This window comes from Balaenoptera acutorostrata, chromosome 15 (assembly GCF_949987535.1).
Source record: "Balaenoptera acutorostrata chromosome 15, mBalAcu1.1, whole genome shotgun sequence".
NCBI lineage: Eukaryota > Metazoa > Chordata > Mammalia > Artiodactyla > Balaenopteridae > Balaenoptera > Balaenoptera acutorostrata.
In genome coordinates this window covers 64,224,729-64,243,970 of record NC_080078.1, presented here as the reverse complement: position 1 = coordinate 64,243,970, position 19,242 = coordinate 64,224,729, and the positions used below count along the sequence as shown (strand labels likewise).

General features: G+C 38.5%; 1 protein-coding gene across 4 annotated transcripts in view; it reads right to left on the bottom strand.

Annotated features, from left to right (window-relative positions):
- CBFA2T2 (CBFA2/RUNX1 partner transcriptional co-repressor 2) overlaps positions 1–19,242 on the bottom strand; it is a 184,341-nt gene that overhangs the window by 125,679 nt on the left and 39,420 nt on the right. The gene's annotated exons all lie outside the window — the stretch shown is intronic.

The following is a 19,242-nucleotide window of genomic DNA, read 5'->3' as shown; positions in this document are numbered from 1 at the left end:
TTGGAAGCTCTCCAGAAACAAGATAGTCTAACTTTCCAGTTCACGTGACTACGTATAGATAGATTCCTGTTTTACTAGTTATTAAAGACTTCGTAATTTGCTGATTATTTGCTTTACATAGTTACCATTACAAAGCTTGGAAGAATTTTGTGTCAACTTAAAAAAAAAAACAGGGAAGCAATCAAATTCACAAGTGATCTTGAAAACAAAACAAACAATTCTCTTGACGTTTGAGTCATCAGCCCTCATGCTACACAAGTCAGACTGCAGCAGCTGTGTATCATCATTTAAAATCAAGAATTCAATTTAATTGTGATAGCAGATTTTTTAAAGTTGATGGATCAGAGGAACAGAAAATAAATGAAGCAGGAATTTTCATTTGCTAGAATAAACCAACATATAACCCTATATTTTAAGGCATGAGGGATGATACCCAGGTATTCTACTCAAATCAGACTACCAACCGATTTCCTTCACTAAGAACACTTCAAATAAACTCTTCACTAAATACCTAGAAAAGGATTCGTCTTTGAAGACTTATCTCAAGGGCTTTCCCTTTAGGAGAAATGATTCTCAAGCAAGCAGAGTTGAAAATGGATGCCTCGTAGTGCTGTCCATGTAGCTTGAGAGTACCTAATATGACACTAGTACTTAAGATTTTCAGTGATTTGTTGACTCGAGTCTCTATTACTATTCTCTGAGGGCAAGGGGTATGTCTTGATCAACATACTCAATGTTTATTTGTTAGATGAACTGAAATATCCTATTTGCTTCAAAAATAATGTAACAAGATTGAAGCACAGAGTATTAACTTTAAAAAGAATGTAATCCAACCCCTTTGGGAGTTCCCTGGCGGTCCAGCAGTTAGGACTCGGTGCTTTCACCACCTCGGGCCCTGGTTCAATCCCGGGAACTAAGATGCTGCTAGCCATGTGGTGCGGCCAAAAAAAAAAAAAAAAAAAAAAAATCCAATCCCTTCATTTAATTAAAATAGGACAAAGGGAGGATAAGGTCTGAAAAGTTGGATTAAATTCCTATTAAATATGATGTAGTCAAATCAAATTATGTTCTCTTCAAGAATTTTTATGGGAAAGCTACTGTTTTTTGAAATGATAAGAACTTTTTATAATTTCAAGACTACTTTGCTAATAACTATTAAAAATTACTAGCTTAGATCTGGTTTTCCCAAACATTTTGACCATTTTTGCTACCCTTGCCCTGTCCTAAATAAGGTATCATTCATCCTAGGGGTATATACCTATTTGCAAGAAGGTGGAACATTACACTTGTCAAATTATTAGGTCTGCACCTCTTACTATCTTTCAGCAGGCTTACGTGAATAACAAAACTGAATGTCCAAATTCTTGCCAGGTTTTAAGTCAGGTATTTATTGAATCCCATTTTACAAATTTAAAAACAAACAGGGCTTCCCTGGTGGCGCAGTGGTTGAGAATCTGCCTGCTAATGCAGGGGACACGGGTTCGAGCCCTGGTCTGGGAAGATCCCACATGCCACGGAGCAGCTGGGCCCGTGAGCCACAATTGCTGAGCCTGCGCGTCTGGAGCCTGTGCCCCGCAACGGGAGGGGCCGCGGTAGTGAAAGGCCCGCGCACCGCGATGAAGAGCGGTCCCCGCGCCGCGATGAAGAGTGGCCCCCACTTGCCGCAACTAGAGAAAGCCCTCGCACGAACCGAAGACCCAACACAGCCAAAAATAAATAATAAATAAATAAATAAAGTAGCTATAAAAAAAAAAAAAAAGCTTAAAAAAAAAAAAAAAAAACAAAGTTGGTGGCTTTGATGTGCCTAAGATCGTAATATGAACCGTAACTAACAAAGCCAGTGCTCTATCTCCTGCTGGCCCCAAGCTCTCAGAACACCTGAATTAAATAAGCTGAAAGCAACCATCTAAGTAAATGCCATCTGCAGAGATGTGCTATACTTGGGCCACTCCTTTGGAATGGGGGGAAAAAGCCAACATTTAAAAATAAGAGTTTTATTGAGGTATAGTAGTATACATACCATAAAATTCACCTGCTTTAAACATACAATTCAATGATTTTTAGTAAATTTATACAGTTGTACAACCATCACCACAATTCCATTTTAGAACATTTCAATTGTTCCCCAAAGATCCCTTCTGTCCCTTTACAGGAAATCCCATTTAACACCCACAGCCCCAGGCAACCACTATCTGCTCCTCCTATCCCTATAAATTAACCATTCCTGGACATTTCACATAAATGGAAATCATAATATGGTCTTTTGTATCTGACTGTTGTTAACTCAAGTACAATGCTTCTGAGGTTTATCCATGTATCAATATTCATTCCTTTTTACTGCTATTGATGGATGTACCACATTCTGTTTATTTACCAGCTGATGGACATTTGGATTGTTTCCAATTTTTGGTTGAGTAATGCTGCTGGGAACAAGTACAAGTTTAAAATAGTTGTTTTAAACAATTCTGCCCAGTTTTTTTTTTTTAATTATTTATTTACTTATTTGGCTGCATTGGGTCTTCATTGCTGCACGCGGGCCTTCTCTAGTTGCGGCGAGCAGGGGCTACTCTTCATTGTGGTGTGCAGGCTTCTCATTGCGGTGGCTTCTCTTGCGGAGCACGGGCTCTAGGTGCGCGGGGTTCAGTAGTTGTGGCACGCAGGCTCCAGAGCACAGGCTCAGTAGTTGTGGCGCATGGGCTTAGTTGCTCCACAGCATGTGGTATCTTCCCAGACCAGGGCTTGAACCCATGCCCCCTGCACTGGCAGGCGGATTCTTAACCACTGCGCCACCAGGGAAGTCCCTCTGCCCAGTTTTAACTGCAAAAATTTGGAGGGAAGGGATTTGCCAAGCTCCTTACTCCACCATTCAGAAGTTCTACCCTAAACAAGTTTGCCTGATTTTGATGTCATGTTTAGAAAGACTTTAAAAAAATACATCTATATATTCATGTATTCAAATTTAAGGTTGAAAAGCCTAAAATATGAGTTTTATTAAGATAAGTATACCTATTGTGGAAGCCTGTCTATTATTACCTAGAGGAAATTAAAGTCCAAAGACCACACAAGTATTTAAAGAGATCTAAACTCCCAGTTCTCAAGGTAAAAGCGAGCATACAGGTAAAGATTAAAACTCACAATGGTAAGAAAAAAAAACAAAAAAGAAACAAAAAAACACACCTCACGACGGGGGTGGGGGTGGGGGTGGGATTCCCTGGCGGTCCAGTGGTTAGGGCTCTGCACGTCCACTGCAGGGGGCACGGGTTCGATCCCTGGTTGGGGAACTAAGATCCCGCGTGCAGTGCAGCAGGGCCAAAAAAATAATAATAATTAAAAAAATTTTTTAAAAACTCACAATAAGTCTAGCACTTATACAACAAGCAGAATAATCCAGAGATGCTACATTCCTTATAAATTTCCCACTTTATATATTGGGATTATTTCTGCTTTTTACCCTTCAGGAAAGTGTTTCTGGTTTTATATCAGAAGTTAGTGGGAGGGGACTTCCCTGGTGGCACAGTGGTTAAGAATCTGCCTGCCAATGCAGGGGACACGGGTTCAAGCCCTGGTCCAGGAAGATCCCACATGCTGTGGAGCAACTAAGCCCGTGCGCCACAACTACTGAAGCACACGCGCCTAGAGCCTGTGCTCCGCAACAAGAGAAGCCACCGCAACGAGAAGCCCGCACACCGCAATGAAGAGTAGCCCCCACTCGCTGTGACTAGAGAAAGCCCACCCGCAGCAACGAAGACCAAACACAGACAAAAATAAATTAATTAATTAATTTTTTTAAAAAGTTAGTGGGAAAATATTCACTTCAAAGAAATTTTTTACAACTAGTTTTGTTGGAATTCCTTCACTCAAATGTCGGAGTGACCATACAGATTTTTACATACACCTAAATCAAATTTCTGCCAAGTAGTCTTTTTTATTTCCTGTCTTTGACAGCTTAGGAAACATGACACATAAGAAAAACTGAATCATTCAGTATTTCAAGCACACAATCAACACCTCAGTTGGAGACACAAAATATTACGGTTAATAATAGTTTCTACTTTTATAAAGTAACTATAGAATATAGAGATAAATATATAATTCATACATCCTGCTGGAAAACCCTACACATTCTTCAGTTCATGCCATTTATTCTTCCACATTTTCATATAAAATTTGACTTTTATCACATTCCCTGAAAACTCACTTAATAAGGTCTGGGATTTCATACTTTTAACAAATTCTGGCTCTGAAACGAAACTAAACAGAGAGAAAATGTAAGCCTTAGTTTCCTTTACTATTACAAGTGGTAAACTTTTTATTTTTAATTAATTAATTTATTTATTTATTTATTTTTGGCTGCGTTGGGTGTTTGTTGCTGCGTGCGGGCTTTTCTCTAGTTGTGGTGAGTGGGGGCTACTCTTCCTCGTGGTGCACGGGCTTCTCATCATGTGGCTTGTCTTGTTGCAGAGCACAGGCTCTAGGCGCCTGGGCTTCAGTAGCTGTGGCACTCAGGCTCAGTAGTTGTGGTTTGCGGGCTCTAGAGCGCAGGCTCAGTAGTTGTGGTGCACAGGCTTTGTTGCTCCGCGGCATGTGGAATCTTCCAGGACCAGGGCTCGAATCTATGTCCCCTACATTGGCAGGTGGATTCTTACCCACTGCGCCACCAGGGAAGCCCACAAGTGGTAAACTTTTAATTGCAAAGAAAATACACTGAAACAGGTAGTGGTGAGCTAAAGTAATTTTTCAGAGTAAACAAACAGAAATTCAAAATTCGTATCAACCGAAAATTCCTTTTCCTTTAGTTTTTAGGGTATGGCTGCTAATGCCAGGTTTTATAACCTTCACTATTTCTCGTAATTTTTTAAGTATAAAAACCGTCAAAATAGAAATGTTTGTTCTATTATGAAACCACAGCAAATATTCAGGACAAAGGAAAGAAAGTGTGTCAGTCACTAACAGGCAAGATATGTTAGCCGTCCCATTAAAGTTTTATGTACAAGTAAATACCTCTTCCCTCAGATAAAAAAGTTAAGAGACAAAAAGTTCGGTCTTATTATTTCCCAATTATTATTAAGTGTCTACCACATGGTAGGCTTACACAGAAGACACAGGCCTTCGTAGGACATTTAACAAAACATCCTCCTACAGTAATGCTTTCATTATTTAAATTGGCACATGGCAGACTATGTTAACAGATTTATTTATTGACTAAGTCTAATCATATTTCCTCAGTTGGCATCAATTTGATATCTACTATTTACGTTTGCTTCAACACTAGATATTTGTTCAAAAGTCTTGCATATTTAATTTCTACCATAGGATTTTGGGTTTAAATGAAATTTAGGATTTTTAATGGTAGATTACAAAAAGATAAAGAAATAACCCTAATGAGAGCTAAAAATCATTTGGTTTGTGAGTCCCCTTTATAAGCCAAAGAATTTGCTTTTCATTGCAAGGAAATTGAACATTATGTAATTAAGTCCACAGCAATGAATTAAGATCCAAAGTGACTTAACAGTATTTTTCAAAAATTAATCACGTCATCACCTTTTCTGGCACATGGCTTTTGTATTTTAATGCTTTATAGTTTTCATTTCATTCAAAACATAACTCAAGATATCATTCTTTGTAACAAACACTGCTTCCCAAAGCTTAAATGTCTATAATTTCACAAAGATTTTGAATTACAAATATTTAAGCCAAACAAAAAAATACAGAAATTGTGGATAACTTCATGTGGAGAAAGCAAACCACAAACTGAAATCTGCATGAGAGCAGAGACCACATGTCTACTTTGCTTCCTATTCTATTCATTTACTCATTCATTCATTCAACAAATATTCACTGAACATCTACCATGTGCCTGACAATGTTCTAGGCAATGGAAACACATCAATAAACAAAAGAGACAAAAATCCCTGTCCCCTTTGGAACTTACATTCTAGGAAGAGAAAACAGACAATAAAATAAGTAAAACATATAGTATGTTAGAAGGTGATAAGCTGGCAATGGGGAATGGGGAAAGGAGTGCAGTTTTTTTTTTTTTTATAAATTTATTTATTTATGGCTGTGTTGGGTCTTCGTTTCTGTGCGAGGGCTTTCTCTAGTTGCGGCAAGCGGGGGCCACTCTTCATCGCGGTGCGCGGGCCTCTCACTATCGCGGCCTCTCTTGTTTCGGAGCACAGGCTCCAGACGCGCAGGCTCAGCAGCTGTGGCTCACGGGCTTAGTTGCTCCGCGGCATGTGGGATCCTCCCAGACCAGGGCTCGAACCCGTGTCCCCCGCATTGGCAGGCAGACTCTCAACCACTGCGCCACCAGGGAAGCCCCAGGAGTGCAGTTTTAAATAGGGTTGCCTGGTTAGCCTCATTGAGAAGGGAAGTAAAGAAATGAACCATAGGATAGGTGAACAAAAAGCAGTCTAGGTAAAGGTCCTGACATAAGATGGGGATTAGAGTATTCAAAAGGAACTGCAAGGGACTTCCCTCGTGGTCCAGTGGTTTAGACTCTGTGCTCCCAATGCAGGGGGCCCAGGTTCGACCTCTGGTCAGAGAACTAGATCCCCCATGCCACAACTAAGAGCCCACATGCTGCAACTAAAGATTCCGCATGCCACAACTAAAGATCCAGCATGCCACAACAAAGATCCCACGTGCCGCAACTGAGACCCAGCGCAGCCAAATAAATAAATTAAATAAATATTTTTAAAAAATAAAAATAGATTTAAATAAATTTAAAAATAAAAAAGACTGCTGGGCCTCACACCCAGTTTTTAAAAAACAAACGGAACTGCAAGAAGATCTGTGTGGCTGGAGCTGGGAAAGTAGTAGGATATGAGTTCAGAGGTCAAGGGGGAGTAGTAAGGTAGGGGTGTAGATCACAGAAAGCTTGAAAGTCTTTTTAAAATCTCTGGTTTTATCTTGAGTAAAATGGGAGTCATTAACAGGGTTCTAAGCAGAGAATTTACAAGACCTGACTAAATTGGATCACTCTGGCTGCTATGTTCAAAACAGATGGAGGGGCAAGAATGGAAGCAGGGAAAACAACTAGCATGTAACTCCAATAAGCCAGGTCAGAGGTGTTGGTGGTTTGGACCAGAATGGGAGGAGTGAAGTTAAGATGTTATTTAGATTCTGTATATATTCTTAAGGTAAAGTAAACATTATCTCCTAACAGATTCAATGTTAAAAAAAAAAGTCAAGGAAAATTCCAAGGTTTTTGGGTAAAGGAAAGGCTAGGTAACAAAATGAAAAAATAGACAAGTTGGACTTCATAAAAATTTAAAATTTTGTACATCATAAGACGCTATCCACAGAGTAAAAAGGCAACTCACAGCATGGGAGAATGCAAATATGTGATATGGGATTAATATCCAGAATATATATATAGAACTCCTAACACTCAACAACAACAAAACAAACCACCCAATCCAAAAAAGGGCAAAGGACTTGAACTGACGTTTCTCCAAAGAGGATATACAAAATTCTCGTGCACTATTGGTGGGAATGTAAAATGGTACTGTGGAGAACTGTAAAGGTTCCTCAAAAAATTAAAGAGAATTACCATATGATCCAGCAATTAATTCTACTTTGGGGTTATATACCCAAGAGAATTAAAAGCAGAGTCTTTTGAAGAGATATGTGTATCCCATGTTCATAGCAGCATTACTCACAATAGCTAAAAAACATGGAAGCAACCCAAGTGTCCATTGACAGATGAATGGATAAACAAAATGTGGTATACACATGCAATGGAATACTATTTAGCCTTAAAAAGGAAGAAAATTATGCAATATGCTACATGGAAGACTCTTAAGGACATTATGCTAAGAGAAATAAGCCACTCACAAAAAGACAGATACTATATGCTTCCACTTATATGAGGAACTTAGAGTAGTTAAAATCACAGAGACAGAAAGTATAATTGTGGTTGCCAGGAGCTAGGGGGCAGAGAGAATCGGGAGTTATTGTTTAAAAGGTATAGAGTTTCAGTTTACAAGATGAAAAGAGTTATGTGGATGGATTGTGGTGAAGGCAGAACAACAATATGAATGTATATAATACCACTGAACTTAAAATTGGTTAAGATGGTAAATTTTATGTTAAATGTATTTTAATACACACACACAAAAAGCCAGGAATAACTCCAAAGTTTTTGGTTAAAGGCCAGGGAAGATTGAAGGAAGACATGGCTTGAGGAGGAAGATCAGAAGTTCAGATTTAGACATTTTTTAGTTTGAGATATCTGTTAGGTATCCAAGTGAAGATGTCATGTAGGCAAGTGGACAAACCAATCAAGAGTTCTGGGAAGGGATCTGGGCTGGAGATATAAATCTGGGAGTTGTCAGCATAGTATTTAAAGCCATGAGTTCATGAAGGGAATTAAGTATAGATAAAGACAGAGATTCAAGGCCTGAACACTGGGCAGTGGGTAGCCCATAAAGGGATCAGAAAGAAAAGAAAGAACCACCAAAGGAAACTGAGAAGAAACAGCCTCCCAATGAGATAGGAGGAAAACAACAGAGTGTGGTGGTACTCTAGAAACCAAATGAACAGTGTTTCAAGAAGAGTGATCAATTGGGTTAATTCCTGTAGTAAGATGAGAACTAAGAATTGACTACTGGATATCCTCACCTCCTAGGAAAGTCAGACATGTACTCATCACAATAAATGTTTTCAAGGAATATACAATGCAAAATATTATATTTAATCATTATTTCAAATTCTCTTTTACTTCTGAAAATATACTGTTGAAAATGCATCAAACTAGATATGTACTAATGAAAGATGAACTCTGTCAAATTCATAATTCTTGTACAAAAAAAAATTTGGTTCTAAACTTTCAGATTCTCACAATTAAAATTGGAAATTATCAGTGCTTTGACACTTGGTTATCTTAATACTAGCTGTCTTTTACTTGGTAACAGTGGAAACCTCCCAGTGCTGAACAAAGAGAAAGACAGTGGTCCAGGAACCAGTACCTCATCTGAAACTCACTTCCCTTTCTGAGCCTCCGTTTTTTTCATCTATAAAATGAATCTTCATATGTTCTTCCCTCTAAGAATGCCCTACTCCTCTGATCAAATTCCAAAACACCTTCAGGTTCAGCCCCTGTTACCTTCTCCTTGGAGACGTCCTAGGTTTAGTCCTTTCCCAGGTTCTCCCTCTTCTCTGAACTCCAGTAATCACTTACTTTTACTATTCACAGACTATTCATTTGGTCCTATATCACATACTGCCTTAAGTGTTCTCTTACCTATTTTATGTGTTTACCTTAAGCACCCACACTGCACCAAAAAATCTTAAGTATATACTTGTTTTCCCATACATCTAATACAACAATGTATCCATAGAAATTAACAATTTAATGGGGCAAATTAAGAATTAGTAAGAAAGACTTCTTCTGTTAGTTCCTACAAAGACTGAAAGTATTGCTTTCTGTAAGACAGTCATGCTATAGATTGTTTGTTTGTTTATTTATTTATTGTTGGCCACACCTCGCGGCATGTGGGATCTTAGTTACCCGACCAGGGATCAAATCCACACCCCCTGCAGTGGAAGCGCGGAGTCTTAACCACTGGACCACCAGGGAAGTCCCATAGATAGTTTATTTTTAAAAGACGTATAGGATTAAAGACAAAACTCAAATGCATATATGTCTACAATTAGTTTTTTGCATAGGATAATTGAAAGACTAATCAGAAATTTAAAAAATAAAGTCAACGGGCAGCTTAAACTGAGGGTAGAAGAGTTCATATAACTCACAAAAATCTACAGGATATTAGGTAGCCAGGAAAAAATAAATCTAGTTCTTGACAGGTTTTAAGATCACTTCTAGCAGACATACCAATGAGTACTCGTTCTGACTGACCACTGATTTAGTTAATCAACTGATCATACTATGCTCTGTGAAGAGCAAGACAATGTACTGGGCTAGATGCTGTAAACCATATGGGCCCCTAGCCCACCTGCCTAAACTCTCCCAAGGAGCTTGTTAATATGCATGTTCCCAGGCCCATAACAAATCCAATGAATCAGAATGGGAAGGAGGAGGTCAGGAATCCAAACTTTAACAAGTTCTCAAGATGATTCTTCTGTACACTAAATTTGAGAAAATCATGGCACTGAGAGATGCAAAGATATTTAAGTCCAAGTCCCTGCCTTCAATATGACAATACAGTAGGGAATAAACATATACACAGCACCACATATAATAATCTGATATAATGTAAAAATTACCAAAAATGACAAGAAAAGTCTCTTCCCACTAAACAAAGAACAAGAAATGCTTCATGGAGAATACAGATGGGTTCTAAGTTCAGATGAGTAGGGAGAAATGCACCTATAACCGAGGGAAATGGAAAGAACAAGCAGAAAAAAAGGGGTTTCATGCAGTGAATATATCAAAGCGGTTGGGCATAAACCTAGGCTGGAACATATAGGCCATACTGTCTACCACGGTCAAGCCACTGCTTGAGCAATGGGCAGGAGCAGGAACTCATCCTCAGCCTTAGGAAGGCCTAGACCTAAGGTAATTGAGCCCTGCTTCTCTTCTTTCCTTGCTCAGCTATTAGTAAAGTCCTTTTCATGTACCTGTAGTATAATCTAAGAATGATGACAACCAGTCAGTCTCCAGCCAACGGAGATGGAGCAGGTGTTTGGATTTCCATTCACATTCCACACCAAAATCATGAGCCTAACTTTGCCCTAAACTGTTTCTAATCACTTCACCTCTCAACAACCACATGTCTCTGCCACCTTTAGTATCCTCGGTGCTGGACCTCATTCCTGACTTCAACCCATCACCTAAATCCAAAATATTTGCCACTAAAGAGATACCTAATCAGAGTTCTTTGTGGTACCATGGGGAAGGCTAGGTGTCAACCGGTGACCAGTTCCAGAACCCAGATCTCCTGGCTGCCAACAAATTACTCTTTCCAGTGTCCCACAGTGCATCTTAAACTCTAGCTCACAGCAGTGTTCAAATTGTTTTATTCACTTATTAGAGCCAAAGGCATTAAGCTAATACCTCCTACTTGCACAACTCTAGGGGTTTCTTTTTACATTATATTCTATGTGAATAGCACCCCCTAGAGCACAACTCTAGGATACAATGTGAATGGTGATCAGGAGTTACTGGTCAGCCTTATACCAGTTAGGTGTTTCAACAGGTATTCTGCATATCAAGATTTTATTTATTAACACACGAAACACTAAGGAAAGGTCTAATGGCTTAGAATGACTACTGTGGATATTTAACAAGACAAAAGTAACTGTATCATCTTCTGGTTTTGAATCCCCTTATTTTAAAATTAAAATGTTCAATAGCCCAAGAAATCTTTTTCTGATAAGCATAATCTCACCACAGAACTTCTTAATGGAACCTGCAAAGTCTTAAGCTGTTTTTCAACTAACATGTGTTATAGGGGCTGTTTCTCCATGCACATTAATCAGTTATCATTTTTAACCTGTATCTATATACACATATATGTTATCCTTGAAGAAGTACTAAACAGTCTACTTCAGCTGAAACAATGTGATTTTTTAAAATGTTTATGAAGTCGCACAAAGAGAAAAATGGTTTAGTTATCCAAACTTCCATTCTGATGCATGAATGACCCTGTTTGATGAACAAAATCAAAATTAAAAAAGAAAAAAGTTATTTCTTTTAAAGCTACCTTTAATCAGATAAAAATATTTCTACCATTTCCATTATATCATATAAAATTCACTTTATTTCCCCCTGAAACTTTAACCACATACCGCCCCCCAAAAAATCAACAAACTTTATGAAGTATTTTTGTTGCACTGTTCTTAAATTAACCATATAATCAACTAATTATTTTTGCACCTATGATACATCTGTGCAAGGCATTTTGAGGAATACAAAGCTGCTCAAAAGAGTGCCAGTCCTTAAGTTTAGTAAGAAGTCAACTCAACAGGGATGTAAAAAATGGACGGAGGGACTGCCCTGGCGGTCCAGTGGTTAAGACTCCATGCTCCCAATGCAGGGGGCCTGGGTTCAATCTCTGGTCAGGGAACTAGATCCCACATGCCGCAATGAAGATCCTGCATATGACAACGAAGATCCTGTGTGCTGCAACTAAGACCTGGTGCAGCCAAATAAATAAATAAGAAAAAAAAGAAAAAAGAAAAAAAAAGAACGGAGGGAAATGAATAACTAAATCAGACTTAACTGACCCTGAAACATGAGGAAGGATTCAGAGGACCTGAAAAGCGATGAGGGTACCCCAAGATGGGAAAACAGCATCAACAGCAGTACAGAAATAGAACAAGCAAGCAAGCAGTCATTCACTCAGTGCTCACATATTTTAGCTGTGTGCTCCAAGCACACAGCTAGGATTACTATGCTCTTTTAATCCTCGAACACACTGTGAGGACCTTGTATTAATTCTCTTCCTACAGACAATCACATAGTACATAAGGACCCTGCACAAGATTACATGGATATTAAGTGGCAATGCAGGGATTCAAACCAAATCTCTCAGTCTCAGCTCTGACGCTCACTACCCCCATCTATTATTTTAGGTGGAAAATGGACTGGAATAAGTCAGACTGGTGAACACAGATGTCAATTATTAGCAGTATGGGAAAGATCCCAGTGTGGAGGGATAAGTAAGTTAGGACTTCATGTAAGTGATACCTATGGCCTTGAACAGAATGAAACCAGTGTTTTCTGAGGATAAGTTTTCACAGCCACAAGCAAGATAGCTGTTGAGAGAAGAATGTCTGGTATTAGGGCAACTTGCCATTAAGTGATATTTTTTTTAAGATTTATTTATTTATTTATTTTATATTTTATTTTTGCTGCATTAGGTCTTTGTTGCTGCGCGCGGGCTTTCTCTAGTTGTGGTGAGCGGGGGCTACTCTTCATTGCGGTGCACGGTGGCTTCTCTTGCTGTGGAGCACAGGCTCTAGGCACACAGGCTTCAGTAGTTGTGGCACGCAGGCTCAGTACTTGTGGCCCGTGGGCTCTAGAGCGCAGGCTCAGTATTTGTGGCGCACGAGCTGAGTTGCTTCGCTGCATGTGGGATCTTCCCAGACCAAAGCTCGAACCCGTGTCCCCTGCATTGGCAGGCAGATTCTTAACCACTGCGCCACCAGGGAAGTCCAAGTAATTTAAAAAGAAAAAAAGATATATGATAATGGCTAGGATGAAAAAGATAACAAGAGAGAATAGGACAGACTCTGAGATGGTGACAACATAGAAAATGTTGGTAAGAAGTAAAGAAGTAAAATAAGTGATACTTGGAAAGATGTAAAACTGTCTTTAGTTGCAGATGGTGTAGACAATCCAATGAAATCTACAATTAAGATAAGTGAATTTATTTAGCAAAGTTGTAGGATACAAGATCAACATACAAAAATCAATTATTTCTGCATAGTAGCAATAAGCAATCAAAAGTTGAAATTAAAAAAAAATTACAATGTTCTCAAAAATTGTGAAGAGATAAATTTGACAAAGATGTATAAGACCTATACTTCAAAACTTCAAAACATTGCTAAGAAAAACTAACAAAGACCTAAATAAAGAGAGATATACTGTGTTCACAGATGGGAAGATTCAATATAGTTAAGATGTCAATTCTCCCCCACACACCCAAAAAAAATTCAATGTAGTCCCAAGCAAAATCCCAGCTTGCTTTTTTTTGTAGAAACTGACACACTGGTTCTAAAATTTATTTGGAGGGGACTTCTCTGGTGGTCCAGTGGTTAAGACTCCACCTTCCAATGCAGGGGACGTGGGTTCAATCCCTGGTTGGGGAACTAGGATCCCACATACTGCACAGTGCAGCCAAAAACAAAAAACCTAAAATTTATCTGGAAATGCAAAGGACCTAGAATAGCCAAAACAACTTTGAAAAAGAAAAGTACAGTTGGAGGACTAACACTACCAGATTTTAAGTTATGGTAAATCAAATCATGTGGAAGAGGCATAAAGACAAGCATATCAATAGAATACTGAGTCCAGAAATAGACCCACACAAATATGGACAACTGATTTTTGACAGAAGTATAAGGGCAATCCACTGGAGAAAGAATAGTCTTTTAACAAACTGCTGCTGGAACAACTACATATTCATTGCAAAAAAACTGAACTTTGATGTATACCTCATACCACATGACAAATGACCTAAAAATGGATAATAGACCTAAATGTAAAAACAAAAACTACACAACTGCTAGGAGAAAGCATAAAAGGAAATCTTTGCAACCTTGGGTTAGGCCAATATTTCTTAGATATGACAACAAAAGCACAGCCCAGCCCATAAAAGAAATAAATTAATAAATTGTACTTCAAAAAAATTCTTAAGCTTCTACTCTTCAAAAAACACCACTAATAGAATAAAAAGACAAGCCACATATTGGGAAAAAATATCTGCAAACCATATAGCCAATAAAGGACTTACACCCAGAAATATAAAGAACTCTGAAAACTCAATAATAAGAAAATAAACAACTCAATTTGTTTAACTGGGTAAAAGATTTAAACAGACATTTCCCCACAGAAGAAATATGGATGGCAAATACACTTGAAAATATTTTGGAAAAATAGTTTGGCAATTTCTTATAGTTATACATCTATCATCTGATCCAGCCATGCCACTCCTATATATTTACAAAGGTAGCCTTATTTATAATAGCAAAAAAGTGGAAACAACTCAAGCATCTATTAAGAGGTGAATAAATAAACAAATGTGATATATCCATACAAGGGAATACTACAACAATAAAAAGGAATAAAATATTGATACATACAACAATATCTTAAAATAGTTATGCTGAATGAAAGAAGCCTGACAAACGAAGAAAGAAAGGAAGAGAGGGAGGGTATATACTCAGTATGATTTCATTTATATAAAATATAAATATATATGTAAAATCCTTGAAAATGCAAACTAATCTATAAGCAGATTTACTAGAAGCAGATTTGCTAGAAGCAGATTTGCTTGGAGAGGGAGGTATTAAAGGGGCACAAGAAAACTTTGGGGAGTGATTGACATGTTCACTATCTTGATTGTGGTGATGATTTCACAGGTATATCCATGTCAAAACTCACCAAACTGTACACTTTAAATATGTATAGTTGGGGGACTTCCCTGGTGGCACAATGCTTAAGACTGTGTTCCCAATGCAGGGGGCCGGGGTTTGATCCCTGGTCAGGGAACTAGATCCCACATGCATGCCACAACTAAGAGTTCGCATGCCACAACTAAAGAGCCCACCTGCTGCAACCAAGACCCGGTGCAGGGACTTCCCTGGTGGCACAGTGGTTAAGAATCCACCTGCCAATGCAGGGGACACGGGTTTCAGCCCTGGTCGGAGAAGATCCCACATACCGCAGAGCAACTAAGCCCGGGCACCACAACTACTGAGCCTGCACTCTAAAGCCCGCGAGCCACAACTACTGGAACCCGCACGCCTAGAGACCATGCTCTGCAACAAGAGAAGCCAATGCAATGAGAAGCACGTGCACCACAACAAAGAGTAGCCCCGCTTGCCTGCCGCAACTAGAGAAGGCCCGCGTGCAGCAAGGAAGACCCAACACAGCCAAAAATAAATAAATAAAATAAATAAATTTATTTTAAAAAAAAAGACCCAGTGCAACCAAATACATAAAATTTTTTAAATGTCAAAAAATTTCAGTAAGGAGGGCAGACAGCAGAAGCAAGAAGAACTACAATCCTGCAGCCTGTGGAACAAAAACCACATTCACAGAAACACAGACAAGATGAAAAGGCAGAGGGCTATGTACCAGATGAAGGAACAAGATAAAACACCAGAAAAACAACTAAATGAAGTGGAGATAGGCAACCTTCAAGAAAAAGAATTCAGAATAATGATAGTGAAGATGATCCAGGACCTCGGAAAAAAGAATGGAGGCAAAGATCAAGAAGATGCAAGAAATGCGTAACAAATACCTAGAAGAATTAAAGAACAAACAAACAGAGATGAACAATACAATAACTGAAATGAAAACTACACTAGAAGGAATCAATAGCAGAATAACTGAGGTAGAAGAACGGATAAGTGACCTGGAAGACAGAATGGTAGAATTCACTGCGGCAGAACAGACTAAAGAAAAAAGAATGAAAAGAAACGAAGACAGCCTAAGAGACCTCTGGGACAACATTAAACGCAACAACATTCACATTATAGGAGTCCCAGAAGGAGAAGAGAGAGAGAAAGGACCAGAGAAAATATTTGAAGAGATTATAGTCTAAAACTTCCCTAACATGGGAAAGGAAATAGCCACCCAAGTCCAGGAAGCACAGAGCATCCCATACAGGATAAATGCAAGGAGAAACACGCCAAGACACATAGTAATCAAATTGGCAAAAATTAAAGACGAAGAAAAATTATTGAAAGCACCAAGAGAGAAACAACAAATAACATACAAGGGAACTCCCATAAGGGTAACAGCTGTTTCTCAGCAGAAACTCTACAAGCCAGAAGGGAGTGGCATGATATACTTAAAGTGATGAAAGGGAAGAAACACAACCAAGAGTACTCTACCCGGCAAGGATCTCATTCAGATTCGATGGAGAAATCAAAAGCTTTACAGACAAGCAAAAGCTAGGAGAATTCAGCACCACCAAACCAGCTCTACAACAAATGCTAAAGGAACTTCTCAAAGTGGGAAACACAAGAGAAGAAAAGGACCTACAAAAACAAACCCAAAACAATTAAGAAAATGGTCATAGGAACATACATATGGATAATTACCTTAAACGTGAATGGATTAAATGCTCCAACCAAGAGACACAGGCTTGCAGAATGGATACAAAAACAACACCCATATATATGCTGTCTAGAAGAGACCTAGGGACACATACAGACTGAAAGTGAGGGGATGGAAAAAGATATTCCATGCAAATGGAAATCAAAAGAAAGCTGGAGTAGCAATACTCATATCAGATAAAATAGACTTTAAAATAAAGAATGTTACAAGAGACAAGGAAGGACACTACATAATGATCAAGGAATCAATCCAAGAAGAAGATACAACAATTATAAATATATATGCACCCAACATAGGAGCATCTCAATACATAAGGCAACTGCTAACAGCTATAAAAGAGGAAATCAACAGTAACACAGTAATAGTGGGGGACTTTAACACTTCACTTACACCAACGGACAGATCATCCGAAATGAAAATAAATAAAGAACAGAAGCTTTAAATGACACGATAGACCAGATAGATTTAATTGATATTTATAGGACATTCCATCCAAAAACAGCAGATTACACTTTCTTCTCAAGTGCGCACGGAACATTCTCCAGGATAGATCACATCTTGGGTCGCAAATCAAGCCTCAGTAAATTTAAGAAAATTGAAATCATATCAAGCACCATTTCTGACCACGACGCTGTGAAATTAGAAACGAATTACAGGGAAAAAACCGTAAAAAACACAAACACATGGAGGCTAAACAATACGTTACTAAATACCCAAGAGATCACTGAAGAACTCAAGAGGAAATCAAAAAATACCTAGAGACAAATGACAAAGAAAACACGACAATCCAAATCTATGGGATGCAGCAAAAGCAGTTCTAAGAGGGAAGTTTATAGCTATACAAGCCTACCTCAAGAAACAAGAAAAATCTCAAAAAGGGGCTTCCCTGGTGGCCCAGTGGTTGAGAATCTGTCTGCCAATGCAGGAGAGACATGGGTTCAAGCCCTGGTCTGGGAAGATCCCACATGCCGCGGAGCAATTAGGCCCGTGAGCCACAATTACTGAACCTGCACATCTGGAGCCTGTGCTCCGCAACAAGAGAGGCCATGATAGTGAGAGGCCCGTGCACTGCGATGAAGAGTGGCCCCCACTTGCCGCAACTAGAGAAGAGCCCTCGCAAGGAAATGAAGACCCAACACAGCCAAAAGTAAATAAATAAATTTTTTAAAAAAGATACATAGAAAAAACTTTAAAAAATAAATCTCAAATAAACAATCTAACCTGACACCTAAAGAAACTAGAGAAAGAAGAACAAACAAAACCCAAAGTTAGCAGAAGGAAAGAAATCATAAAGATCAGAGCAGAAATAAATGAAATAGAAACAAAGAAAACAATAGCAAAGATCAATAAAACGAAAACCTATTTCTTTGAGAAGATAAACAAAATTGATAAACCATTAGCCAGACTCATCAAGAAAAAGGGGAAGAGGACTCAAATCAATAAAATTAGAAATGAAAAAGGAGAAGTTACAACAGACACCACAGAAATACAAAGCATCCTAAGAGACTACTACAAGCAACTCTATGCTAATAAAATGGACAACCTACAAGCAACTCTATGCCAATAAAATGGACAACCTGGAAGAAATGGACAAATTCTTAGAAAGGTATAACCTTCCAAGACTGAACCAGGAAGAAATAGAAAATATGAACAGACCAATCACAAGTAATGAAATTGAAACTGTGATTAAAAATCTTCCAACAAACAAAAGTCCAGGACCAGATGGTTTCACAGGTGAATTCTATCAAACATTTAGAGAAGAGCTAACACCCATCCTTCTCAAATTCTTCCATAAAATTGCAGAGGAGGGAACACTCCCAAACTCATTCTATGAGGCCACCATCACCCTGATACCACAACCAGACAAAGATACTATAAAAAAAGAAAATTACAGACCAATATCACTGATGAATATAGATGCAAAAATCCTCAACAAAAGACTAGCAAACAGAATCCAACAATACATTAAAAGGATCATACACCATGATCAAGTGGAATTTATCCCAGGGATGCAAGGATTCTTCATTATACACAAATCAATCAATGTGATACACCACATTAACAAATTGAAGAATAAAAACCATATGATCACCTCAGTAGATGCAGAAGAAGCTTTTGAGAAAATTCAACACCCATTTATGATAAAAACTCTCCAGAAAGTGGGCAGAGAGGGAATCTACCTCAACATAATAAAGGCCATATATGACAAACCTACGGCAAACATCATTCTCAATGGTGAAAAACTGAAAGCATTTCCTCTAAGATCAGGAACAAGACAAGGATGTCCACTCTCACCGCTATTATTCAACATAGTTTTGGAAGTCCTAGCCTCGGCAATCAGAGAAGAAAAAGAAATAAAAGGAATACAAATTGGAAAAGAAGAAGTAAAACTGTCACTGTTTGCAGATGACATGATACTGTACATAGAGAATCCTAAAAATGCCACCAGAAAACTACTAGAGCTAATCAATGAATTTGGTAAAGTT